The sequence below is a fragment of the Hyla sarda genome, chromosome 2, assembly GCF_029499605.1.
Source record: "Hyla sarda isolate aHylSar1 chromosome 2, aHylSar1.hap1, whole genome shotgun sequence".
Taxonomy (NCBI): Eukaryota; Metazoa; Chordata; class Amphibia; order Anura; family Hylidae; genus Hyla; species Hyla sarda.
Window position 1 is genome coordinate 264363589 of NC_079190.1, and position 14427 is coordinate 264378015.

General features: G+C 42.7%; 1 protein-coding gene across 1 annotated transcript in view; it reads right to left on the reverse strand.

Moving 5' to 3' along the window:
- LOC130357432 (uncharacterized) overlaps nt 1-14427 on the reverse strand; it is a 131463-nt gene that overhangs the window by 101496 nt on the left and 15540 nt on the right. The gene's annotated exons all lie outside the window — the stretch shown is intronic.

Sequence of the window (14427 nt, forward strand, 5' to 3'; positions counted from 1 at the left end):
GGTAGCTTTGATGTTTTGAAATTCTAGCAATGCCCCTGGAAACAAAATAGCTTGTTCTACCCCAGGTCATATCAATGCATATTTCATAGTCAGCACATCAAATATAACAATGGTCTACAGTACATGTCTTCAGTGTCACTGTTTACAGTGTAACAGTGATTTTCTCTGTGTGTGATACTGAAGAATACTGCTTGCCAGAAAGTCAACTCTTAGGTAAACTAAATAAGAATAATTGTAGAGAAGGCTTGTCAGCATTCTGTGCAATGAGATTATTTCTGTGCCCGGCCTATAAGATTCTACGTTTGCACAATTACTAATTACAATGACTACAACCTCTGAGGACACGGAGGGCTGGGGCTGATCTGGGAAAGGGGAGCAGTATATTCAGATGGCACATTTTCTCATAGATCCCAAAGGAAATGTTCTTGCCACAAAGGTAAATAGCCGGGGAGCACAGATTAATGACTAGAACTTGCCACTATCAGACTTGGAAAATAGCACAGAAATTCATATATATGTGATGTAATTCAACAATTCTTCTTATTGTCAATAGAAATCAAAATGGTTAATAATTTTTTACTTTTCCAGTATTTACCATAGCTAACACACATTATTATTCTTTCTATATTTTTAATAGGAGAATTAGATGAGGCAAAGGTAGCTAAAATGCTAAAGGGTAGATTACTAAAGACAATAAATAAATAAAGGTTAAATAATGCTGTCAGGGACCGATCAGGGGACAGGGAGAGTGAGCCCTAAACTGATCCAAAAACCGATCTCCCTGCCTACTTGCCCATCCACCCTAAATGGTGGATCGACAACTGGGCACCAGTCCCTCCCTGAGCTAAAGTGCAGGGGCCTAAAAACACATACTAATAAATAGTCGGTCACAAACCAGAAACATACAGGAACATAGAACTCTATAGTATAAAAGCTCAGAGGGCACAGATAAGAGAGTTAGTGCAGAGGACACTATATCAGCAGTCATGAACAGAGGACTCAGAGGTCGTGAACAGAGGACACTATAGATGGGCGGTCATGAACAGAGGACACTATAGCTAAGTGGTCATGAACAGAACTCCAAAGATCTGAATAAATAAATAATAAACATATAGAGTTCAACACACCAGACAGGAAAACGGATGAAAAAACCTACAACGCTAGAGAAACCCCCCCTTAAATGTATCAATATACAATAATAAGTAATGTACACAGTGGTATGAAAAAGTACAAATTTTATTATTTATTAGATTGTACAGAACAGCCCATTAGTTCGCAACCCATAAAATACATATAATACACAATACAGGTTAAAAACAAGCGGTGGAGGAACACCATACAGTCATCATATAAAGGGATACAATGGTGCCAATAATAAGGAATTGGGTAACTATATGCCTATGAATGTATACATATATATTTACATCACTAGGGGTATCTCTACATAGTTGTATACATATAATGAGACCTGATAACCCAATATATAGATGCCAAATGGCTACTTGTCACTCTATAAGTGGTGCTATATAATACAGCTATGACGCTGCTGCCCCAATTCCACAATACCGTAGTCTTATAATAAGATATTACCAACCTAAGATGTCACAAATGTATGCTCCGGTGTTCCCCCACCTCAAACTCCAACGTGTTTCGCTCCGCTTCGTCCGGGAGTGATGAGGATAGGGGACATAGGGAGCCATATATAGGGGGTGCCATTAGTACTGACCTATGAAACGGCGGTGTCTATCATAATGGCGCTTGGTATGGCATGCCCGGCAGCCACGCGTCCCCGGAACTCCATCATCCTCCCGCGAGATCGGCCGCAACATGTGACGTCACTGGGGGAGGAGGATTGCGTGGAGAAGCGCGGGGCCCAGCGCATGTGCATCCAAGCGCATCATCGCTCCGTGGCCATATTGGAGTCGGGCAAGCTTGTCTAACCTCCAACAACCATATACACAATGAATAAGATTGCAAATGAGTCCAAATGAATAGATTGTGTGGTGAATGTGAGTGCAAGAGTGAAAGTAGTGTGAAAGAGTGTGAATGAAATAATTAAATAGATTTAAGTGGGCAAAAGGTATTAAAAAAAAGGTGAGTGAAACATGCAAAAACAGTGTGTGAAAAAAAAAGAAGGTGAAAAAAGCATGTGAAATATGCAACAAAGTGAGAAAGTGTGATGTGCAGTGTAAATACCACAAATCAAAATATGACATAATCATAATGATCCCACAAAATAAAATCTGATATATAATTAATATATATATATATGTAGCATGAAAAGGATATGGTTGTTGTGAATAAGTATACTAAAGTGATAAAATTATTTTTATAATTTATAACAATAACCCTAAACCGTACTAAAAATGTTTCTATATATAAATTATAATGTTATAGTGATATAATAAGGACAATATATAAAATAGTATATGCCCTTTTGGATTAATTAATATAGTGTAATTATTTTGAATAAACAAATATAGTAAGTGTGGTGTGTAAGTATTACTAGTATCTCCTAGATGCCCTACACACTTTTTCTAGCTTTAGCAATTACAAACTTAACCCTTCTAAATGCGAGGCCCTGAATATTACTATACCCCCTCATCTGTTATTGGCCCTGAAAACGTCATACCCTTTTAAATGGCAGACCCGCTCACTCACATACCTCGGCATCCAGGTCCCCACAGACCTGGCCGACACTCATAGCCTCAACTTCCCGCTGCTCCTTCAGACGCTGCGCTCGGACTTGGCCAGGTGGGAGCACAGAGACTTCTCGTGGCTGGGCAGGATCAATGTGTTTAAAATGAATATACTCCAAAGATTACTTTATCTCTTCTCTGGCATCCCAGTGTTCTTGCCACGCTCCTTCTTCAGGGAAGTCTCTGTGCTCCAGACTGGATTTGTTTGGGCCCGGCATCATCCCCGCATAGTGAGGCACGTTCTCATAATACGCAAACGGGAGGGCGGGTTGGCCTTACCTGACTTCACGTCCTACTACCTAGCCACACCTCTAACTAGGATACTTGACAGCTTTCACCACAGGACTGTGAAACAATGGGTGACTTTTGAGAATGTAGCCTTCTGGGACTGATATTAAATCTTTACTGTGGCTGCCTACACACGCCCTCACTAGCAATTTGCCCTTGGACACCCCCCGATCGCGGCCTCTCTGATAGCAGTATACATGACATATCTTAAACACCTGCCCCTCTTCCCCCCCTCGGGCCCGCTCACCCCCCTGTTCGGCAACCTGGCCTTGCCACCAGCCCAGAGCGCCAAGACTTTCCAACCGGGTAGATGCACCCACGCTACGTGACTTGATCGAACAGGATGGTCTAAGGACCCTCTCGGACCTTCTCGGGGGGGGGGCCTCCGTCGATTGGTCATATTTTCCAATACTCCCAACTGACCCACTTTTACGTGACCCAAAAGGCCCACCTGGCCCTACATAGGGAACTCTCCACCCTTGAACGCCTCTACACTTCCCACTCCCCGCCACTCAAGCCCACTTGTACATTTTACGCCCATTTGCCCTTCTGCCTGTCATGGAAGAGGGAATTAGACTGCTCTTTCTCTGAGGAGGAGTGGTGTCAAGCTTTCGTATGGTGCCACGGTCTTCCATCTCATGCAAGGCACATGAAACTAATTACAAAATCATCTTGAGATGGTACCGAGTTCCCAAATGTCTCTGACGCATGTTGGCGTTGTGGGAATCCTGGTGGTACCATGACCCATGTATGGCTAGACTGCCCTGCCATCTTTCTGGTCCCAGGTAATTGATGTTATACATAGATTGATGTCTTACCGTATCGAGAAGTCCCCGAAATCACTCCTTCTATCCATCCTTCCTGACCTAGGCCATCCATCCTCAAAGAGGCTTCTCCATTTTCTTCTCCTGGCTGCTAGAATGGTGATTCCCAGGCTCTGGAAATCATCATCACCTCCCATGCTTTCGTCCTGGCTTCGCAAGGTATCCCACTTGCACCGTAAGGAAGAACTCCTGGCTGACTCCTGGAACCAACTGGATAGATTCCTTAGTATTTGGAGGCCCTGGACGGAGTTCTTGTCTTCCGCTGATTTTGACACCCTCCACTCGAGTGATTAGGCCCTATCGCTGAGACCAATATTGCTTGGTCCTACCAAAGATCCTGCGCTCATGCCCTGGGTGTCCCGGTGTCCGTCCACATCAAGAGGTATACTATGTCCATCTCTTAGACCTTCTTCCCTCCCCCTCCCCCCCCCTCTTCTTCCTCCCTTTTTTTTTGCCCTCTCTCCCTCCCTCTTACTCTCCTTACTCCCCTTTCCTTCTCCCTTCTTTTGTCTTTGTCCTCTGTTCCACCTCATGTCGGTCCGTCTGCGTCCTGTACTTGTTTGATATGTCCCCGTGACCCTTTGGTTATGTTGCTCCTCGCAGCCCTTCCCAATTGGCCTAATATTACTCCCCTTCTTATCCATACGGGTCTCCTCTGCCCCTGCGGGAGGAGAGACATTATGTCTCTGTTCCCTTTCTGTTTTGTTTAACAGTGTGCGCCTGAGCGGCCTAGAAGTCTTTATATTTGAGTTTATTTCCTAGGTTCCTAGGGCGAGACTACAGGCATGCCTGGACTGTTTATACCTAATGTTTAGTATTTCTGACCCCCAAAAGGCGACACCTTGTTGTTTGCTACCTATGCCTTCCTGACAAGTTACAGTTTTTGTATTGTTATTTTCTTTATGTAAACTTTAATAAACATTTACTTAGAAAAAAATATATATATTACCAGTAATGCACAAAAAATTATTAAATATCTTTAACAAATTTGTGAATAGTGTAGATCAAGGCCCAGCTTCTCTCCAAGACTCCGCCACAGATGATGGAACACAGGTAAACTTAGATCAAATACTGTCATTCTAAATAAACCAAAACGGATGAGTCTGAACATACTCCAGAAAAAAACAGGAATAAGCTGAATCCCCTAGAAAAACCTCCGGTAGACACAGGAATAACAATACCCTCTGAGTCCCAAGGGAGGTAAACAGGTAAACGGGATCTATCACTAAACAGGCATATTCGCAATCCCACATAAAGTTAGCAATCCCACACAAAACCTCCAGTTGACAGGTAACAGGGATGCCTAGATGCACAGGATATATTTATAGAACACTCTTCAGACTGAACACAAGACAGAAATCGCAATCCCTCAGAAAATCTCCAATAGACACAGAGTCCCCATGGACAGTTAACAGGGATGCCTAAATATACTGGATATAATTATAGAACACAGTTCACACTGAACACAAGACAGGAATAGCAATCCCTCCGAACACCTCCAGTAGACACGGAGTCCCCATGGAGCAGTAACAGGGATCTAACATAGGACACTGTTCACACTGGACACACAAACTGGACACTCCACTCTACTTAAGGAGTAGCCATTAATAATAAATCCAGACAGACTGCTGGCCAGCGTCTCACACTCACCAGTGTGGACAAGATGCTGGCCCAGTAGGAAAACAGAAATTTAAAACACAGAACTTCATAAGAATGGTTACAAGAGAAAACACAGTGTGAACAGACAATTAGCAGAAAGGATATACAAATCCTAAAACTGACAATACAAACACAGATTAAAATCAACTATAAGCATGCCACTCAATCATGGCTAAAACAAGAAAATGCAAAGTGCATGCTAAAGTAAAATAGTAAATTAAAAGCTCAAATAAAGAGTGTTTCACCAAGAGCTCCATGCAGCACATCCAGCATCTTAGCAAGTCAGGATGTAATTGTTACGCCTAGCGCTCCGGGTCCCCGCTCCTCCCCGGAGCGCTCACGGCGTCTTTCTTCCTGCAGCTCCCCGGTCACTCCCGCTGACCGGGAGCGCTGCTCTGTCATGGCCGTTGGGGATGCGATTCGCACAGCGGGACGCACCCGCTCGCGAATCGCATCCCAGGTCTCTTACCTGACTCGCTCTCCCTCGGTCCTGTCCCGGCGCGCGCGGCCCCGCTCCCTAGGGCGCGCGCGCGCCGGGTCTCTGCGATTTAAAGGGCCAGTGCACCAATGATGGTGCCTGGTCCAATCTTCCCAATTAGCTTAATTGGCTCCCACCTGTGCACTCCCCTATATCTAGTCACTTCCCCTGCACTCCCTTGCCGGATCTTGTTGCACTTGTGCCTAGTGAAAGCGTTCCCTTGTCTGTTCCTAGTCCGTGTTCCTGACCTCCTGCCGTTGCCCCTGACTACGATCCTTGCCGCCTGCCCCCGACCTTCTGCTACGTCCGACCTTGCTTCTGCCTACTCCCTTGTACCGCGCCTATCTTCAGCATCTTCAGCAGCCAGAGAGGTGAGCCGTTGCTAGTGGATACGACCTGGTCACTACCGCCGCAGCAAGACCATCCCGCTTTGCGGCGGGCTCTGGTGAAAACCTGTAGTGGCTTAGAACCGGTCCACTAGCGCGGTCCTCGCCATCCCTCTCTGGCACAGAGGATCCACTACCTGCCAGCCGGCATCGTGACAGTAATGAAGTCAATTACCAGCCCTGAGGCTAGGCTGAGCTGACTTTAAATAGACACACCCTAGGAGCTATTGGCTAGCAAGCCAAAGGTTATTAACTATTCCCTGACCAGGGAACATAAAACTGTTCACACACAACCAAACCAATAGCAGTGTGTGAACACAGGCCAATACAGACATGACAAATGATATATTAATATAAGGAGAAAAGGAGGTGACGGGATAGAACATAGAAAGGAGAATGGATACAGAGATGTTTTGATGTAGAACAAGGCTGTGCTTTGTGGCATAACATTAAGGATAATTGGGTGACTCAGTGTTCCTCATTGATTATCGGAGGAGAAGGAAGTACTTCTTTCCAGAGGTGGAACTAAAAATGAGAAATGAAAGGTAGACATTGACAAAACAATCTGTGGAAAAAGATGTCTCAGAACAGACAAACCTTACTCCATCAAATTATAAACCATTGGTATTCTTGGTGGAGAAAATATTAAAGACTAGTTTTCCCACAAAACCATTTACCAAGCTAACAAAACCCCTAATTCATTGCTATCGCCTCCTTTTTTTATTTATTTTTTTATAATTATCTGCCTTCTATCCCCTAGTTCAAGCACATGTGCTCCCAACTTTGTTGAAGCCTTGATGACAAGTTCTTTTCTGGGCCCCTGTGCCACTTTCTGTATTTGATCACAACAGGTAGTTTTGTTAGAAGACTAGACTCAGAGAGGTCACTTAAGGTCACTCACTAGGTGTAACTAAAACTGGAAATGATATCAGTTAAATTACAGCAATCTGAAATCTAAATAAAAACAGCTATTTAAAACAAGGCATAACAATAAATTTTGCCCCCTCCCCCCCCTGCAAGATCTAATGAAGGGGCCCCTAAGCTCATACATTAAAGTGTACCTGTCATCAACAAAAACTTTTTATATAATGTAGATAATACAATTATATGTATATTTGTAATATACATAGATAAAAAATTGCGTATATTTTTGGGTGAAAAAATGCTGCCCCTGCAACTATTGTCTGTGTGTCTCTGTGAGGAGTCCAAATACAGGAAGTGAGGGTAGGACAAGCAGGGATCTGTGCAGGCTCCTGGCTTGTCAATCATCCTGATGTATGAGCCAGTAGCATGTTATAGAGTCTCAGTACACACTGTCCTGCTTTTTCTTACTGCACAGATCCCTGCTTGTCCACCCTCACTTCCTGTATTTGGACTCCTCATAGAGACACACATGCAATAGCTGCAGGGACAAAAATATGCACAATGTTTAAACCAATGTATATTATAAATAAACATGTAATGGTATTATCTACATTATATAAAAAAAAAATTGTTGACGACAGGTATACTGCAAGACATTCCTGCGAGCAGTGATGATGAAAACATGTAGTTTAAAAGGTATCCTTTGCTCTTCTAGTCCAATCAGCTTGGACTGTAATCACACCCCCTGTGATTGACAGCCTGCATCATTGCTCTGCTTCCTTAGCAGAGGGAGCAGAGCCAAGATGTGGGCCATGTGCGGGCTGTCAATTACGCTGAATGGGTGTGATAACAGCCCTAGAGGAGGATGGCTGCTACCCAGGGGACTACTAGCGGGCAGGAGGGGGACATCTTTTAAACTTCACATCTTCACCATCACAAGAATGTCTTCTGGGCATTATAACAGGTAACTGGTAGCCCCAGAGGCAGCTCTAGACTTTGTGAGGCCTTAGGCAAAACTCAAACATGAGGTCCCACAACAATCTCAAGAGGCATTTGGGTAGATATAAGATAAGGGGCGTAACAAGTGCCCTGTGGGCCCTAATGACAAGTAAGTCCAGTATACCAAGACCAATATTGCCAATAATACCAGTATACAAGGAGGAATATTTTCACCATACATATTACCATCATACTGTTACTGACACATCCTGTATACTGACCATTCTTACCAATAATGCCAGTATACAAGGAAGAAATATCACCATACATATTACCATTATATTGCTACTGACCAAAACTTGTAAACTGAGACAAATATAACCAATAATACCAGTATACAAGGAGGAATATTATCACCATATACATTGCCATCATACTGTCACTAAACAAATCCTGTATACTAAGATGAATATTACCAGTATAGAAGGAGAAATATTATCACCATATATATTGCCATCATACTATTACTAACCAAATCCTGTAAACTGAGACCAATGTCATCAAGAATATCAGTAAACAAGGAAAGTATTTTTCACCATACATATTACCATCATACTGTCACTGATCAAATCATGTATACTGATACCAATATGACCAATAACGCAAGTAAAAAAGCACAAAGATGGTCAGCAAGGAAGAAATAAAACTGCCACACCATGACCACGACTACCATGGCCTGACTAGTACTAAAGTACTTTTACTGAATAAAATCCACTCCATATAGAGGTAGATACCAGTTGTAAACGAGTGATCTCCAATTGTAAACAAGTCATTAACGTTTCCTTTATTTCTCTGTCCTTTATTTAATCTGCAGAGATTAAGTCCTAGAATTTGGGATGAATATGGTTGCTAAACTACATGTTTTTGAATGGCACAACCATTGAAGAGTATATTGAGGCTGATGAAAATAAAAACTGTCATTCAGGTCAAGCCTGTGGAGGAAAACAACTTGTAGACAAAAACTACCTGACAAACCATACCCTAGTACAGTACAATTGATCACTTCAGTTATGTGTTAAATATACTATCTGCCTCTCACATGAAAGTCTTGTGTGGGATTTTGTGTGAGAGGCGGAGATAACAATACAGCCTAGTGTCTGTCAGTCAAGTTGGTGAAGGAACTTACAAGCAGCCTAAGAGGTGTCAATAACAAGTGGATGGGTTGGATTTTGTCAGGCTTCTGCAGCCCAGGGGAACCCTCTGTTGTCTTTTAAGGCTAATTTGCTTGTCAATTACAAGCATGATATATTAGCTTTGGAGGGGTCACTTATCCAAGCAAACACATGCAAAACATAATAATTAGGGATGAGCAAATCAAATCTGACAAATACAAATTCGTTACAAATTTCAGTAAAAATTTGATTTGCAACGAATACGAATATCGCCGCGATTCAATCAAATCACTTAATTAAACTCCATTTAGTGCGGTCCAGGCTCCAGGGCATCTAAAATGGCGGATCCACATGTGAGGACATGGGGAAAGGAATCCTGGGAAGGCTGGAACAAGGGTAGGCGGGATGACCCTGAATCACATGCAGCATGCAGCCTATCAGCAGCCAGCCATCCCTGTGATGTCACAGCTCTATATAATTGGCAGCCATCTTGCGGCCAGTCACTTCAGCCTTTTATTGCAGAGAGATAGAGAGGGACAGACAGCAGTGTGTGTTGCACAGAAAAGCATTTTTCCAGCAGCGATTCACCTCTCAGTCACTACAGCATTTTATTGCAGAGACGGACAGAGAGCAGTGTGTTGCACAGAACCTCACCTCAGGCCCAAATCCTGCCTAGAAGCACTGATAGGGAAGGGAGTGAGATTGAGTGCAATTTTGGGTTTAGTACACAGTGACTGTGTGCTGCAGCACTGGTGTGTACTGATGGTGTTGTACACAAAAACTTTTTTTAGCGTACTGGAGCGCATTGTTCTCCCCTCATAAGTGCATACCACATAGGTACATCTATATGGTGTACTATTTTGTTCCTGTTAAATTCTTAAGAGCCTAGATACTGTGAAAGGCCAGCCAAAAGTACACACCGTACATAAGTATGTCAGGCAGAGAAGTGCCAGGATGTGCACAGAGGAGTGGCAGAGGCATAAATTCATCAGGCAGAGGCTGCAGCAGACTAGGGGAGAGTGGCAGTAGGAGTCGCAGCAAGAGGCCTGAGCTCCTGGTATTAGCTAGCGGTCGTGTCTCGATCCAGCAACCCATCTGCCATCATCGATTGGTTAACACAGTCCTCCACTTCATCACAACTGACATCTGACCCCCCCAGTCAACAGTCAGTGGGTTCCTCAAACACAACCCTCAGTTGGCATGTCCCGGGAGTAGTCCCATATGCCACATACACCACCAAGTATTGATGTGATGCAAAGACCTCTAAAAGGTGGAAGGGAACAACATATGGTCCATTGTAACCGGTGGGGGTAAAAACTTCCCCTGTAAGGTCCTACTCTTGCATTATTAATTCCCTTCTTTGCTAGTGTTACTAGCCCTAAAAAGGTAGGCCCCACACAGGAACCTCTTTCCTTATTTCCCCCTACAAACACTGCCATTTCCAAGGGTTTTTAGGTGAAAATAAATAATTTCCCATGTGGGGCTGCCCCCACCAGCTACAATGGACAATACGTTGTTCCCTTCCACATATTCGAGGAAAGTGTTACTCGTCTTAAAAAGGCCGGCCCCACACAGGAACCTTTCCCTATTTCCAAATAAAAACCCTGGGAAATGCCTGTGTTTGTAGGTGTAAATAGGGTGAGGTTCCTGTGTGGGGCTGCCCTTTTTAGGGCGGTTAACATTTGCCAAGAAGGGAATTAACAATGCGTGAGTAAGCCTTACAGGGGAAGTTTTTAGCCGGACCTGTTACAATGGACCATACTTTGTTTCTTTCCACCTTTTAGAGGTCTTTGCATCACATCAATACTTGGTGGTGTAGGTGGCATATGGTGTTTCTTGGGTTCCCAAAAAAAATTTCTAAGCATATTATTAAAAGTAACATTTTACGTAATGCATATCCTCAATATTTACAAAAGAGACAGTTTTCTTCTGCCTACCTGCCTCAGCTACTATTCTGATCCTGTCACCCGCCTGATGCTACACATCTGATGCCAAGTTCTCCTTTTTTCACCCGCCTTCATCACCAGGTACTGGTACTGCCACCCACCGCACCACTCTGTCATCAGGTCACTTTCAGGAATCCTGATGCTGCTGCTGCCACCTCCAGGCTGTCTCGTTCTGCCATCATATGTTCTCCTCATGCTGATGCCAGCTCAAAGCTGTCTCATACTGCCACCATATGTTCTCCTCATGCTGCCATCACCTCCAAGCTGTGTCATTCAGCCACTATATGGTGTCCTCATGCTGACGCAAACTCCAGGCTGTGTCATTCAGCCACTATATGTTCTCCTCATACTGCCGCCACCTCCACGCTGTGCCATTCAGCCACTATATGTTCTCCTCATGCTGCCGCCACCTCCACGCTGTGTCATTCAGCCACTATATTGTCTCCACATTCTTCCGCCACCTCCAGGCTGTGTCATTCAGCCACTATATGGTCTCCTCATACTGATGCCACCTCCAGGCTCTGTCATTGTGCCGCTCCGATACAGTGATTCTATCAGCCTCTGATCTGCATGTCATACTGAATGACAGTATAAGTTCACTAACCCAGCACACACCCTATGCGTGTTACAGCAAGGTTCTACACCCCTATTGAGACTCTCTGTAGGCCAGAAATAGCCGTTTTTAATAGCTATTTGCAGCAAATAAATTCGGACCAAACCAAATTTTGGGGGAAAATTCGGCGAATCGGCCGAATCAAATTTTTAAAAACTTTGCTCATTTCTAATTGTGGCCACTGTAGTGGCATCATTAAAGGAGATAAATTTAACCATCCTTCAAAAGGTTACCCTATTATACATAAAGGTTTTTTTAAACCTATGCAAGTAAAAATGTAATAGACATGCTCAAATGTCCGTGCGGAGTTACTTATGTCGGTCAAACAGCGAGAATGATAAAAACCCGTCTTACGAACACAAGTCAGTGATCAGAAAATTCTTGAATACAGAAAAAGCGGAGGTAACATATTATGGAGAGAGTACTGTTGCTAGGCATTTTCGCGAATGTGGACATTCTATTACATCACTCAAATTGCTAATACTGGAGGAAGTCCTGGAGTTAGCAAACGAAAGCCTTAAAGGGGTATTCCAGGAAAAAAAACTTTTTTTTATATATCAACTGGCTCCAGAAAGTTAAACAGATTTGTAAATACTTCTATTAAAAAATCTTAATCCTTTCAGTACTTATGAGCTTCTGAAGTTAAGGTTGTTCTTTTCTGTCTAAATCCTTTCTGATGACACCTGTCTCAGGAAACGCCCAGTTTAGAAGCAAATCCCCATAACAAACCTCTCCTAAACTGGGCGTTTCCTGAGACAGGTGTCATCAGAGAGGATTTATACAGAAAAGAACAACCTTAACTTCAGAAGCTCATAATACTGAAAGGATTACGATTTTTTTAATAGAAGTAATATACAAATCTGTTTAACTTTCTGGAGTCAGTTGATATATATAAAAAAAGTTTTTCCTGGAATACCCCTTTAATAAAAGATGTTTGCTGCAGAGGGAATGTTATTGGATTACTGAACTGGACAGCGTTTTTCCATGAGGTCTAAACAAAGTATTTAGTTTTAAATCTTTCTTATGGCATGACATCACTTTAGTTAATGTGTTTTGATACTGAAATATGTACATGCATTTTTTCTACTATTGTGAAGTCTATGTATACATGTGTCTATCTATTTGCTATATAACCCTCCCCCTCTCCACACCTGGTACGCATGACTAAGGGGGCACCCCCCCCCCCTGAAACGCTGTGGCGTCCAAGGTGTCGAGCAGTAGGAGATCTCAGCTCAGATCCGTCTGTTATATTAAGCTCCTCTTTGTAAGAATATCTATGATGAAGTTTCCCAATAAATGAAAATGAATAGCAAGAAACGAACCTCATAATCGTGAGTTACTACCCGGCTGGGTTTTACATGTGATGGACATTTTCTAGTGTCTCTCTTTTTCCTACATTGTGTGAAGACATTGATGTCTGGTCTCGCAATTCTTATGTGATATTTGCCCCGATGTTTATTTTTATCAGCATACAAAATGAGTGTAATCTCAGCTTTTACCAGATTGCAGCGCGACCCGAGACATTACATCACTAGTCAAGTGTTCAAAGGGAGCTTGTCTGCTTTAATGGGTGGAGCGACCATTGGGTGGGAGTGAGATCATTCTCCACAGGGCTGCAGCTGTACTGCAATGGGTAGGCTGGCTGATGTGTTGGAGGGAAAAAAATGACCTCACAATTATAAACAAGGGGATCCTTGGAATTGTATTTGGAGGGAAGGAACTCCAAAAGAAAAAAAAAAACATTTCAGATTTTTTTTTTTCTTAGCAGCGTTATGGTGGACTCAACATAGCCATTTAGCCCCAAGACAAGTATGAATCCTTCCTAAACATGTCTATTGCAGTCTGTCAGGTAAGTACTAAATCCACCTTATGGTGGATAACCCCTTTAAGTTCCAAAAAGCTGAAAAGGTTGGAATATATATCTGCAATTTACAAATTTTTTCAGCTTTTTTAATTTTAATTTATTGAAAGTGACATGGTTGATTTGTTCTGAAAGTATAAATATCTAAAATGTATCCTATGTGCAGGGGTGGAGTGTATGGGGCTACAATTTGCTGTCGGGGGGATGGGTTCACCATGAAGCTACTGAGCCTTCACTATTGTATTATCTACAGGTTTAGAGTAGTAAACTGAATCTTTTCACAAAGTAAAAGGAAACCTAGATATGTTTTATGACATCTTATTACATTTGTCTGATTTTCATAGGTAACTTAACCCTTTATAGTCTTATAGCATTATTAGCATAACTAAAGCAAAAATGATGAGACTATCACAGCCTATACTTATGGTAATGCTTATATTTTATCAAATATCTGTGATTTTCCATAGTATTCAAAAGATTTTACTTCTAGCAATACAATCCTTCAAAAGCGAATTGACAGCTTATCAGCTTATCGTACCTCTTTATGTTCACAGTACTATGTCTGTTGGACACTTTGCAACATGGTGGGTAGTCTGCAGTATGACAATGCCAGATTCTTCGAGGTTTGATATGCTCTCCTCCGCATGCTGTATTTTGACAGAGATAGTGACTATGACAAGCATTTGCCTTCAGGAGAG